Source organism: Phodopus roborovskii, unplaced genomic scaffold (genome assembly GCF_943737965.1).
Source record: "Phodopus roborovskii unplaced genomic scaffold, PHOROB, whole genome shotgun sequence".
NCBI lineage: Eukaryota > Metazoa > Chordata > Mammalia > Rodentia > Cricetidae > Phodopus > Phodopus roborovskii.
In genome coordinates, this window is record NW_026125295.1 from 37,312,327 (window position 1) to 37,327,702 (window position 15,376).

Genomic DNA, 15,376 nt, shown 5'->3' on the forward strand with positions numbered 1-15,376 from the left:
TTATCAGAGTCCTAGTTTAACTTCAGAATAATTGCCCCCTAGGCTTTCCCTAATTTATTCAAATTCAATGTTACACTTACAAATAACAGATTTGGAGAACTGAGGACTACAAGAAAGGCCAAGCCCAGTTGGTATGGCTTTACTAAAGAGCTTCCTTACCCCTTCTCCACCCCCCAAAAAAATGTATTTGTGAAGTTTTCAGTACTTGGCTCACAGCCGAGAAAGAGAATGAGGATTTTATTATGTCAGTGTCAAAAGACCTTTTTGTCCAAATAGCAGGATTGACATAAGACATAGGACAATCTGTCTGATATTTGAACTGCTGCATTCAACTTAGATTGAACATGAACATTTGTCATATCTCAGTAACATGCTGAATGGTAAAGAATATAACTACAACCAATGTGGGGGCAATTGAGAGAACACCAAACACTGAAAGCTCCCGCAGTGGGTCATGAGCAAAACAGTATGCACTTCCATGGCTTTTTCAGTTGAGATTCCCTTGTTTCAACATTTCTAAGAGGAACAAGTATTTCTTTAGTCAATTCGCATCATTCTTATGCCCATAGTCCTATAGCTAGAACCAGCCAGAGGGTGTAATTCCTTGCTCAGTTAGTTTACTGAAACCTATAAATAAAAGAGGCATAAAAATATAATTTCAATTATATTCATGAAATATTCTGATGTCTCTAATCCCTAGATCAATTTCCTGAAATGTCTCAAAAGATTAGAATGCAACTATTTTTAAAAATGCAGGAAATCTAGAGTATTGGCATTATTGAAAGGCACAATGGTAGTGTACTGATAAAACTGTTTTCTTTTTAATTAATCATTTGAAGACTTTTAGATACTGCATTTTAAATGAGCTCCCATTTCTTTTTCTCTTCTTACAGATTGCTGGAAAACTACCTCATTTATAACAAATGTGGTTTATTTGATGATGGGTAGAGGGTCCAGGAGCATAATTCCCATATCTGGTATGATTCCAAATGTTTCATCATTCCATGGTGTATGGTAAAGCAAAAATGGCAAGGGAGGGAGAGGAGTGATTATTAGAAATATTTTATGTGTCTATATAGATTAATAAAGATGATATGATAACCAAGCACATTTTAAGAAAATAGCACTAGTCTATTTATGATGACTAATAACAGTTGTCTACTTGATCTGATGAAGAATCAACTAAAACTTGAGTGACTGGGCACCTTTTTAATCATATTACTTGAAGCAGGGAGACCCATCTTTAACATAGATGGTACCTTCTATGTAAAATGGAAACTGATTTTATTTTATTTTATTTTTTCAGGCTGTTTGTCTTCATTCTTTATGGCAAGTTCATTTATCCCGTTGCTGCAGTATTCCTCAGCAGGGACCAGCTTCTTTGGGCTTCTCATGTTGCTCAAGAATCTGCAGTTCTCCAGGAACCCTCAAAGATTATAGCACTATTTGGGGACAGCTGAGACGTACTCAGCCTTGTATACTGAGTAACCATCAAAGTGAGACTCTCAAGTGTGAGACTGCCATTGTTGGACATGGTCGACCAATTCATATTAGATCTTATGGGAGGTAAGAACAGAGCATACTTGGGAAGATGAAAGGGGAACTAAGTGGGGAAATGAGGGGAATAAGCTGGAGTAAAGATGCTGTGACTAAATCCATTCCTTTATATTTTAACAAAAACTTAATACTAAAAGGAAATTTCAACAAGCAAAATGGAGAGGCTGAAGGGTTAGGCAACCTGGTGAGAGCTCATAGTTTTTAAGCCTGGTGACTGACTGTGGTTCTACCCTGTAACATGCAATTCCATTCCTGGATGCCCTGAAAAGGGATAGGGAGAGAATAGACTTCAAAATGTTACCCTATAACCTAACAGGAGCATTGAAGATGCAGGTATTCCCTCCAGTTAAACATAATGAGAGCACATGTGTGCACATGCATATACACCCACACACATACACACACGAAAAAAAAAAATCTGGGTGGTATGATTAGGTTTAACACATTACCAATATCTTCCTACATCTTGCAGTATCAGGAAATGATATTTAACTGGATTACCAGTGCCTCAGATAGAAAAGAGATTTGCGATCAATTGTGTAAGCAAAATGATCAAATGACATTTAACTTTAGATTGTTGCAAACAAAACAAAGCCAAAAGCAAACAAGCACAAAAACAATTATGTTTCTCAGAACATGCTACAAATTCTGTTGTACGTAACTGCTGATCTAATCAGTGTTTTGCTTTAGATGGCATTTCTTCCTTCCTTTATTTTTTTAAGATGGTATTTCTTGTCATTTGAAGTCATCATGATAAAGCCATGCACTGTCTGGACCACAGTATAAAGTGATCAAGGTAATACAGCGACTGGAAAATACTATTCTAAAGATACAAAGTAAACTTTATTAAACAATTAGAGGCTCTGAAGTGCCTGAGAATTTCTACATCTATTTTTATGTATCAATATTTTCACATTTATTTGAACAAGAACATAACACTTTTATTGTTGGTACTCAAGGGATATATGTGAGCATCTTACCAGAAATTTTAGGCTTATGTAGAAAATATTAAAACATTTTGTTGGATTTCCAAATATTATATCATGGTGTGTTAATATTTGTTCTCAGTAAGATGTTACCTAATTAAAAATAGCAGCTTTAAAGAAAATAGGATTTGCTTCACTAAAGTTGTCATAGTTAGTTTCAAATATCAACTTGCAATAACCTAGAATCCTAAGAGTCTCAACTGAGGAATTGTTTAGACAAGATTGACACATGGCATGATTAGGGATATTGTCTTGATTATTAATTGATGCAGGAAGGCTCAGTCCACTGTGGGTGTTGTAGTTCTTGGGTTGGAGTTGAACTATATAAGATAAGGGAAGACTAATGAAAGCAGAGGCAGCAAGTAGGCAGCATAGCATCGATAGCATCCACATTTTTTTTCTTTTGCTCTTGATGACAGTTACAAATAGATACTTAAGTTCCTGCCTCAACATCCCTTCAGTGATGGACTTGTAATTGTAACCTGTAATTGAAAGCAAAATAAATTTTCTCCTATGAGTTACTTTGGTCAGATTGTCTAATAATAGCAACAGAAATGTGACCAGAACTAAACTACTCTAACAGTAACCTGCCTGTGTTTTCTATGTTAGCTTCAAACATATTTATTCGCAGTAAACTCCCATATGGGATTTTCATGGATTATAGTTATATCTGCCCCAAAGTCCAAACAAATCCATTGTTAGGTATTCACAGAAGTGTAGAATCAGCAAAGTATGAGGACTCAGACTGTGGCTCAAGTGTCTGATATACTTATTTCTGTATTGGCTGTCAGATTAAAGTCACTGGAAGTTAAATCAAATGAGGTTTAGTTGAATGTGCAATTTGCATATAAGAGAATTGATCAGAGTCTTAGCAGAAACAAGCAATTTTTTTTTTCGCCATAGTTCTACTACGTTACACCTTGGATCACGTCATACAAGCTCATTGTTGGCCCTTTGGGTGCATTCTCTTCCTCTCCTACTGGAACCCTCTAGTCATCTCTCACCCATTCATGACTATGAAAGAAAGCCTAAGTATCATAGGCATGATTTACATCTAATTACCTGTTTTATGTTAACCCTTGGATTATGTCATACAAGCTCATTGTTGGTCCTTTGGTCACATTCTCTTCCTCTCCCACTGGAACCCTTCAGTCATCCCTTAACCATTGATATGAAACAAAGCCTAAGTATCACATCTAATTACCTGTTTTATGTTTGCTAATCTATTCCTTTTCCTTCTATGCTAGCTCAAATTCATTCAACCTCATTCTGAACCATAAGGAAAGAAGGGGATTGTGTAACATATTCCCAAATTCTTACTTGAAGTATTGTAGATCACTGATTATTTTAAATATTGAAGTTTGTTCAATTTTAGATTAATAATCCTTCCATTCTACACATATGTAGGACTTTCTATTGAGTATTTATTTAGAAAAACAATTATAGTATTATAGGATAGTCTTATTTTGCTATGAGTATTTTCCAGGTTTTGGGTATCAAATTTTAAAACTAAACTAAACTAAGGAAACCAGAAATACAAACAAGTTTTCTTCTCCAATGGCATCTCAGCATGATCTAATTTCAGTTTGAAAATATCCAGTAATATATAACAAATGGTTACTTATAAATGGTCATGCCTGTGCTTCAAGATCATTTTGTCATGATGCCCTCCATTTCCTGTACTCCCTGGGATGCAGATAATTTTAATTGTAAATAAAATGTCATACTGACATAGTAATAACCCAATGTTTGTCAGGTATGTTGTGCTCCAAGGCTATGGCAAAACTCACAGTTGCCTGGAAATATTTTTCAAAGTTTACTTCTTTATAAAGGACTACTTTAAGAGAAAATCTCCATCTTCATAATTATATTAATTCTTCCTTTAGAAATAGTTAATTGTTTGGATATTTTAGTATTCTCTAGATTGCAATGTCTTCCATGCTTTTACATTTGTCTTTACTGGCTTGATAGTTTTCAAGGATGCTAGTAATTTAACATCTAAGAATGAAATTCAAATTATATTGTATCTTCTTGTAGGATGGATCAAGCCTAGTTATTGTATGATTGCCTGTTCAGGACTGTACTCTACGTGTCAATATTGCCTCTACGATATATGCTTTTTGACATTCTAATGGATTTATCGTATTCCTTCTGAATAGCAGCTTGGCTTGATCTTAGTCTTTCAGACTATTTATACATTCTGGCTTCATTCTGCCATAATTGATTAAATTTACTGTGATAGTTCCTTTGCTACATTTTGAAGAGAAAAATATAGCCAAGTTAAAGTCACATTTAATTCCTTGCCATGAAATTATTATCCATAGGCAGAAAGGGGCTTAGCTGTCTTTTCAATGGGGCAAAATTTGAAGAAGCCTCTGCTTACACAGAGTATATGGAGTGAAGCAAATTTAGATGTGTCTTTATTTCATTCTCCTTATATTTGTATGTTGATGGTTTTCCTGTTTGGGGAAGTAATTTCTTCCTTGCCTTGAGTAGGCAATAGAGGTGTGTCTTCTGTACCTCTAAATCTAGAACGATGTAGCAGTCAGTATGGAACTACACCACCACTATTGTGCAATATTGCCTGCTTGGTCCTTTCCTTTTATACTCAACTGTGTCTTATAGCAAAGACAATACATGAGTAGACTGTTTCTGCTCAACAGTTGATGAAACTCACCTATACACAACATGGAAATCCCATGTACGAATAATGCCAGAATCTCTGTCATATCTTTACAAAAACAGTTTCAGATTCTGAAGGAAGAGAAAAAGCAGGACATTCGTGTCACTGATCTTTATGTAACTTTTGGTACAGGACTGTTATTTGGTGACTTTATTAAAAATACAAGTAAAGATGGAAAGGATTTGGAGTTTCCAACAACAGTCTTTTGAGACAAAAATGATCATTTGTAAAAACAGTAACTAAAAATTAGAATGTTTTAGATAAAACACCATTTTATATGTGTAACGATTTCTTTTCCTGTGAACAAAAGCTCAGCTTAATCCATAGCGAATCTGATGTACTTTTTACTGGTGCTTTATTTATAAGTACTACAATTTGTACCATTTTTCTCAAAAAATGTTTTTTAATCTTTAGCTTAGTCTACCTAGGAATGGGCATCTAGAGAGAAGACAGCTACATGAGAAAACATAGTCCCTATGTGTCCAGGTGTGCACATCTGCCTTTAGTCATCCACTTCATGAACTAAAGGAATGGAGTTCCCTGTATCAGAAGTGCCAGTGGCTTCTTCAGATGTATGTTCACCACCTCCTTGTGTATAGCTCATTTACATTTACGAGTTCCACCCCATGGATGGTGGGGCATATTCCCACTGCAGCATCAACTGCAACATTTCCAGCTCCCACAAGAGAGTGAGAAAATTAAGAGTGCTTAAAAATCAACAAAGTTATCTTATCTGTAGTTATTGGCCACTAACTATGTACAAGAAATGCCTGGTTGCAAGCTTATCCATGGACTCTTCTTCAGTGTTATGATTTTAAGGGCCAGTTAAGAGCTAATTTACATCCTTTTCAAGGTAGCATTAGGGCCATCTGTCAACTAGCATACTATTGTAGCTCCCTCCCTAATCTTTCTTTGCACGTTTGCCATCTGTAAACAAACTGGTGCTAATAAGTTTGTATAGTCAATCTTTTGGCATTTTCACAGATACAAACAGGAGTATCTGAGTGATTGCTTGATAGAACCAGTGGTTCATTTCTGCCTCAAACATACTCATATCCACACATGAGATTTAAAGATAAGTGGTATTTCATCTGATGTCTGTTAACAAAAAGACAGATTGCTTATGACCACCAAATTAATAAGTCTGAGGAAATAGCTAACTCAAAGGCAAATAGAAAAGGTTAGGAGCTGGCTAGTCTCTTTAACAATCCTGTGATGTTGATCTCACTATCCGGGAAGGGCATTTATGGTAGCCATATATATCCAAGTCCATTTAAATGAAAAACAAACATTTATAGACAATATTTGGGAATTTGGGCGTTGTTCTTTCCCAAACTACTTCCTGCTGGTAAGGGGTGTTGTCATGGGGGATTCGAAGAAGATTCAGAAATCCTGGCTGTAGTCTGTAAGGCTGCTTTGTCCAGCTTTTTTGAATGTAGGATCACCTGGTACTCTGTTTCAGGTAGTCTGGCTTGATCAAACCACATTAGTCTGGAAGGAATCCACAGATTTTCATTTTCTGTGGAAACAAAAATAGAAATCCTTTTCACCAGTAACTTGTCCTTGAACTTAAATTTTGGAGTCAAAGCATTTTTTTAATTTAATTTATTATTTTACATGTCGATCCCAGTTCTCTCTCCCTCCCTCCCTCCCTCTCTCCCTCCCTCCATCCCTTCCTCCCTCCTTCTCTCCCTTTTACCCTCTCTGCCCTCTCACATGCACTTTAACCACCCTCCACTCCCATTCCCCCACCCCAATTCCATATGTAGGGGAATGTCATCCAGTTGGGGTCATGTAGCTCTAACAGGTCATGTGAAGTAGGGACTAACCTTTCTTTGTGTTCAATTTTATCTTCAAACCAATATTGGTTCCCTCTTTTAAGTTCTCTCTCTCTCTCTCTCTCTCTCTCTCTCTCTCTCTCTTGCTCTCTCTCTCTCTATCTCTCCTGTCTTCTATTCCTAACAGGGCTCAATCTTCCTAGTCGTACTGCCCTCATCTAAAACCTGTTGGAAACAGGAGCAAACACCCATACATAAACACTGACTCGAACTAGAACCCAGATGCAGATGGAGAGGACAAGACCAGGCTGCTGAAACACATAGAGACAGCTTACCTGAACAAGGAGGAGCTAACAGGCCCCCAGACTGATAGCTGGGAAGCCAGCATGGGCCTGACTCAGGCCCCCCTGAATATGGGTCTCAGCCAGAAGGACTTCAGACAGTGGAGCCAGGATGTATCCCTGGTGCACAAAAGGACTTTGCGAACACATCCCCCATGGAGGGATAACTGCCTTAATCTAGAGAGAGGAGAGAAACCCTAGTCCCTACTTCACATGACCTGTTAGATCTACATGACCCCAACTGGATGGCATTCCCCTACATATGGAATTGGGGTGGGGGCGTGGGAGGGGAGGGTGGTTAGGGTGCATGTGAGAGGGCAGAGAGAGTAAAAGTGAGGGAGGGAGGGAGGGAGGTGGAACTGGGATCAACCTGTAAAGTAAGAAAAAAAATGATGGGGAGCATCTGGATACTGTACGGATTTATATTGTCTTTGTATCATTTGACTGCTTAGGAAATAACAACTGTTAAAACAAATGCTGCTATATATTTTAAAAATGCTTTGACTTCAAAATTTAAGTCTAAGGACAAGTTACTGGTGAAAAGGATTTCTATTTTTGTTTCCTCAGAAAATGAAAAGCTGTGGATTCCTTCCAGACTAATGTGGTTTGATCAAGCCAGACCCCCTGAAACAGAGTCACAGGTGATCCAACATTCAAAACAGCTGGGAAAAGGCACCCTTGCAAACTACACCCAGGATTTCTATGTCTTCTTAGGATCCTCCATGACAGCACCCTTTACCAGCAGGAAGTAGTTTGGAAAGAACGAGGCCCAAATTCCCAAATATTGTTTATAAATGTTTGTTTTCATTTAAATGGGGTTGGTTATAAATGGTTAATGATCACAACTAATATCTTTTTTAGAGTTAAAAGGGGGATTATGATATAGATATGAATAATTTGTTTTGGAATGGGTTTTCATTTATTCATACAAATTTAAGATCAATCTTGTGATAAGTACATTTCTCCTCTTGTTTAGGTATTGTGTTTATATAGCTCATTTACAAATATAATTTATAAATTAGCACAGATTATATATAGTTACCTATAATAGTCAAAATTTATAATGTTAGTTAGGTTTTCTAGATAGAGATGTATTTGAGATGGATAGGCATTCTTTAAACCTATCAAAGACCTACAGAATATGACATTTAAAATGGTTTAGGGTTTTCTTGACAATGAGGCACAACTGCTCCTGGCAACCTGCATCAGAAAGAAAAAAGGACCTTAAAGAAATGTGTTATGGAGTTTTCTTCCAATATTACAAGACTAGCCATTTGGACAAGATACTGCTCTTGTCCGGACTATTTGACTTTATGCTGTATAAACTGAACATGCAGGACCCACAGAAATGTGACAGCTGATACAAGATGAAAAGTGTTGCGTGGTTCCTGCTTCATGGAAGAGTCTGCCAGACAGTCTGCAGGACACAGAGAAAAGTGACTGACAAACTGCCAATACAAGAAGACAGTTTAAACTTTCATGCTTTGCTGAAGAGTCTGCCAGAGACACTATGGCCTATAAGCTGAAGATGGAACATTACAGAAGAACTTCGGGTGACTGACCAGGCAGTGAGCTGTCTCTGTCATTTCTAGAGTTTATATATTATCCTTCTGTGGTCTTTGAGGGAGTGGAAGACAAATAGTTATGGTTATAGTTTACCTTAGTTAGGATTAAAGATAAGTTACATAGACTTTAGACACACAAAAATAGGATAGATGATGGAATATTTTCTTCAAATCTTGCTAAATGTTAATGGACTAAATATTGTTAGCTGTGATTTTTACTTGATAAGTGTTGTGTTATATATTTTGCTTTGTTGAGATTAAAACCCTTCTTTTTATTTAGACAGAAAAGAGGAGATGATGGGAGATGTCATTCTGTAAATATGTTTATCTTGTTTGTTAATGAATAAAGCCCTGTTGGCCAATAGGAAAGCAACATAGGTGGGACTAGGAGACAAGGAGGAGAGAAGTAATAGGGAGGAGTCAGCATGTAGAGACTGGAGAGAACAGAGGTCCAGGTCCACTCTCCAGTAAGATGAGACCACGTGGAAATACTTAGATTAATAGAAATGGGTTAATACCTAAGACAGAGCTAGCTGATAAGAAACTAGTAATTGGCCAACAGCATAATATCAAAAAAAAAAAAAAAGAAAAAAAAGACAACAAAAATACATTTAAATCTATTCTTTGACAATTTCATACTATCTGTAATATATGTGTATGTGTGTTGTGCATTCAGCAGATGTGTCTTATCATCTACCTGTAGTTCTGTTAAAATAAGGAATACACCTTTAAAATCAAAGCAAATTTCAAAATTCTATTTGCAGAACAATATTCGTATTCAGTTTGTAAATGAGAAATGTAAGCATGTCTGCTATGTTTAGAATTATACAACATTGTTGGTGTTTAATTCTATAAAAAAAAAAAAAAAGACCTTTTCCCAATCTTTTGAATGTGTAAGGCCAAGATCACAAGACAGACTGTCAGTGATGTGAGTAGAAATCTGAAATCTTGTGCTGGAGAAAGGGCTTAGCAGGTAAGAGCACTTGTTGCTCTAGTTGAGAATCAGGTTCCATTCCCAGAACCCACTTGGAAGCTGACAGTCATGTAGAACTCCAGCTCTTGAGGGATGCCATAGCCTCTTATGCAGTCCATAGACACAAGGTATGCATGCTGCATATATATACAGGCAGGCAAAATACTCACCCAAAGTAAAAAATACTTATAAATTTTTGAAAATAATTAAATAAATAAAGCAATGTAATGTAAAACAAACAAACAAAAACCCAAAACAATCTTGTGATATTTATTCAAGATGACTCACAATGTTAAGGTTGAAAGGAGATGTATTTTGGTTGATGAAGTTGTCAGCTTGTGACTGTCATGTCATGGAAAGTCTGAAAAAACAGCTTGATCTAACTGTGTCACATGGGGTATACATGGGAACAACCAGTTTAATGGGTATATTGTTTAGACACCAGTGGTCCTAAGAAACTGTTTCTCATTAGTGGGACTAGAAAAGAGATGCCATCAGTAAATACCATATGATAGTTCATATATTCAACCTAAAAATTGGAGGGTCAGGATGAGAAAGGGACAAAAAAAAAAAAAAAAAAAAAAAAAAAAAAAAAAAGCCTCTAATAGTGTGGTTCAACAAATGCAAGATTCTAGTATCCCCATAATACATAAGCAACAACTAACTTTGCTAATCCTTTCACTGAGTTCAAATTCCAAAGAAGCAGTTACCAAGGCTTAAGGTGTATCATGTGGTCACATTTCAACTGGGAAAAAGCAGTATTTCCATTTGTTAGTCTGAAAGACTGCACAAAGAGGAAGGGAATTCAAAGGAGGTAGAATGTCATCTCCAAAAGAAAGCAAACAATTGTGTAGTATTCTCATGGAAAACTGAGGTTAGATTCAGATGCAATGGGGATGCAGAATGGCAATGACAAGCCTAGGCAGGAAGTCTACCATGGGAATAGTGCATAGAAGTCATCTCCAGGTGTGAGGACACGGAGTCTATGACACTGTACCCTGGCTGGTAGAAAAGGGGTTTGCTAGATGTAAAACTGTCTTCAGAGTTCATTGATTTGACAGTTATACAGAATACTTCACCTATGCAGCAAGATCAATAAAAAGCAAGTACACTGCAAATTATGAAATCTGAAAAAGGTAGTACTAACAGTTAACTTATTAATTATCCTATTCATTATGTTCAACATTAAATAGAATTTAAAGTCAAGGAGGAACTGGATTACAGTATGGTTTAGCTAGTCCATTTTGAGTGCAGATACAACATGTGGATTAGAAGAAAATCTTAATAAATAAAATGTAAAAGTCAGCTGAGCATAGTGTGCATGCCTTTAATCCCAGCACTAGGAAGGCAAAGGCAGACAGATCTCTGTGAGTGCGATGTCAGCTTGGTCTACAAAGCAAGTACTACAACAGCCAGGACACACACACACACACACACACACACACACACACACACACACAGAGGGAGAGAGAGAGTGAGTCTTCGGCTGACTGTGAAAAAGCCATTTAACTTCCTTGCTATTCAGCTATAAAAGTATGGCCAACTGACCTCATTATATTGACTGGGATTACAGGAAGCAGAATGAGGTATACAGATAGATACTTGGATCACACCCTTGTCTGTAACAAACATTATAAAAGGGTTTACTCCTCTTAGTGAAATTTTCACTTCAGAGTTCACAAAGCCACTTCTGCATGTATCTTCACATGATAAAAACCTATGGTGGGATTTTACCTTTAAAATATTAATTATAAAAAGAATGGTCAATGCCAAATTCATTTTGAGACCACAGTCACCCTGATACCCAAACCACATAAAGATTCAACAAAGAAAGAGAATTATAGATCAATTTTCCTCATGAGCATTGATGCAAAAATACTTGATAACATACTGGCAAACAAAATCTAAGACCTCATCAAAAAGATCATCCACCATAATCAAGGAGACTTCCTCCCAGAAATGCAAGGATGGTTCAACATTTGAACATCTGTTAATGTAATCTACCATATAAACAAGCTGATAGAAAGAAAAACACATGATCATCTCCTTAGGTGCTGAAAAAGCCTTTGACAAAATCCAATAGCCCGTTATGATAAAGGTCTTGGAGATATCAGGGATAAAAGGAATATGCCTAGACATAATAAAGGCAAATCACAGCATTTCTATAGCTGACATCAAATTAAACGGAGAGATTCCACTAAAATCAGGAACAAGCCAAGGCTATTCACATCTCCATACCTATTCAATGTAGTACTTGAAGTTGTAGATAGAATAACAAGGCAGCTAAAGGAGATTGGTAAGGAAGAATTCAAAGTAATGCTGTTTTTAGATGATACGTTAGTCTATATGAGAGGCCCCAAAAATTCTACTAGGAAGTTCCTAAAATTGATAAACACTTTTGTCAAAGTGGCTAGATATAAGATCAGCTAAAAAATTCAATATCCCTGAAATCAGGGCAATAACAGCCTCCCCAATAGCCACAAATAATATAAAATATCTTGGGGCAATTCTAACCAAGCAAGTGAAAGTCTTGTATAATTAAAAACTGTAAGTTTTTGAAGAAGGAAATTGAAGAGTATCTCAGAAGATGGAAAGATCTCCCATGCTCATTATTCGGTATGATTAACGTGGTAAAAATGGCTGTCCTACCAAGAACAATCTACAGATTCAAATCAATCCACATCGAAACTTTAACACAATTCTTAACAAACCTTAAATACTCAATTTCATATGGAAAAACAAAACCCCATGATAGCTAAAACAACCCTATACCATAAAAGAACATCCAGAGGTATCACCATCCCTGATTTCAAGCTGTATTACAGAGCTGTGGTGATAAACAACACATGGTCCTGGAATAAAAACAGATACAATGATCAATAGAATCCGATTTAAGACACAGATGTAAATTCACACACCCAAGGACAATGGGAGAAATTTATGGGTGACATAGAAACATAGCTTAATGGAAACTCCATTTAATCTATGAGAGTAACCCTAGGAAAGATTCCTAGTAATGGCGATGTGGAGCCTTAACTGGCCATCATCTATAACCACACAAGGCCTCAAGTGGAGGGATTGGGCCACCAACCCAAACACAAAACCTTCAACCTACAGTTTGTCCTACCTGTACAATGTTCTGAGACTGGAAGCTAGCTGAATTGTCATCCAAGAGACCAGAGAGACTTCATTCAGGAACTGATGGGAGCAGATCCCACAGCCAAACATCTAGCAGAATGTGGAGAGCTCTGCGAAGGAGGGGGGAGGGAGTGATCTAAGGAACTGAAGTGGTCAGGGACACCAAGAGAACATGGTACACAGAATTAATTGACCAGAACTCACAGGGACTTTTAGAGATCAGGAGACAGTAAGATCTGACCTAGGTCCTTTGCATATATGTTATGGCTGACTAGGTCTGGGATTCCCACCATTGGGGGTGGGGGTATCTGTGACTCTATTGCCTGTTTCTGGGACTTTTTCCTCTTACTAGTTGCCTCATCCAACTTTGATGGAATGGTATACACCTGGTCATATGGTGGCTTGTTATGCTCTGTTTGGTGGATATCCCTGGGAAGCCTACTCTCTTCTGAGGGAAGATGGAGAAAGGTGGTGGATTTGGGGGAAAGAAGAGGTGGGGGGAGAGATAGACTTGGTGAGAATGAAGGGGAAACTGAAGTAGGATGTAATATGTAAGAGAAGAATACAAATAAAAGAAAAACATATTAATGATGAAGTTGGAGTTTTATTCATATGATAGAGACAGAGTGATACCCTCATTTTTAATTCCAATTACTATGTTCTTCCACTGAAAGTCTCCCATTAAGCCAGGAAAGACAGAAAAGTCCCAGTGCTGTATGGTATTTAATAATAATGCATAGTTAAATTCACAATTTGGTCTAATCATTTAGGAATGCACTCAAAAGAAACACATTTTTCTAACAGTAACAGACACTGCTTGTTCTCTCCACTTTAAAGCTGGAAGACAGATGACGTTAGAAATATTATAGCATCACTTATCCTGTGCTATAAGATGACTTCTTGCCTTCATTTCCCTTCTATTTATTTTTTCTACAATGTGATCTTGTTTGAACTCCACTGTTTTTTCAATATGTCAAAAAAAAAAAAAAGCCCATTTCAAAAGAAAATATATGTAGTGCCATTTGATAAGCAGAGGACAAAGTGAAGGCCTTAAAGCTTTTTCCAGATCTCAGGAAGAGGTGTGAATACGAGCTACCTAAATAAAGCTGCTTTGAGGAAGGAATACATCACTGATATATTTTAAATTAATTAATCCTGCCCATCTTTTCTCTATGAGGCAGCCACGAAGACATTTTCTTACTTCAAAAAATGGTTTAAAAATACCAAATACAGAAGCAAAGAGACACCTCAGCTGGTAAAGAGCTTGCCTCATAATCATGACAACCCGAGTTAAGAGTGTCAGGTAAAGAAGCTGTGGTGGCAAGTGTAAGGTAAACAAGGCAGAGGCAGAGATGAGCTTGATGAGCAACCCATCTAGCCTAACCTGAGAGTTCCAGGTGCCAGTGAGAGGCCTTGCTGCAAACCACACAAAGAAATGAAACAAAACCAGAAGCAACTAATGTGCTGCTCCTGAGGAATGGCACTCATTGAACTCTGGCATCCATGCATATACCTGCATGCATATCTACATATACACACATCCACATATATAAGCACATCACACTTGGATGATAGGATGACTGAAGACAGCATAAGCTATTCTCAAATGTATTATTTATTTCTGGAAGTAGTAGGGAGGAGTCAGGATGGAGAGACTGGAGAGAGCAGAATGCCGGCCTCTTTCTCTGGTAAGAAGAGACCACTTGTAAATACTTAGATTAATAGAAATGGGTTAATATTTAAGACAGAGCTAGCCAACAAGAAATTAGTAATTGGCTAACAGAATTATATCTAATACAGGGTCTCTGTGTGTTATTTGGGGTTGCCACGGCTCTGGGGCCAGGTTGTCAGGAAGAAAATACTAGCAACACTACTACATCTCCCAGAATCCTCCTTGTCTCCTAGTCCTGCCTATCTTGCTTTCCTATTGGCCAACAATGTTTTATTTACTAACCAATAAGAGAGAGTTATTTACAGAATGACATCTCCCATCAATTCCCCACTCCCTTTTCTCCCACAATTCTCTCAGTTACCTTCTCACCAACTCCTTCCATGTCCCCCCTTCATGTTGATAGCCTCGTTTTATTTATTATTATTAGATACATATATAGATGCATTTATACATATTGAAAAATATATAAATATAACTAGTTCGGTCTGTTCTTTAGTGTGTGTGTGTGTGTGTGTGTGTGTGTGTGTGTGCATGACTTTTCAGGTATGACCAGTCTTCATTGGATAACAAATGAGGGCCCATCAATGGGGCTGGCTAATTCTTCCTCTCCAAGCAGTTATTGGTGTTTTCAGTTTTTTATCTTGGGGGGGTAACCCTAGGAAATTTTTTTCCTTCCATGTTAA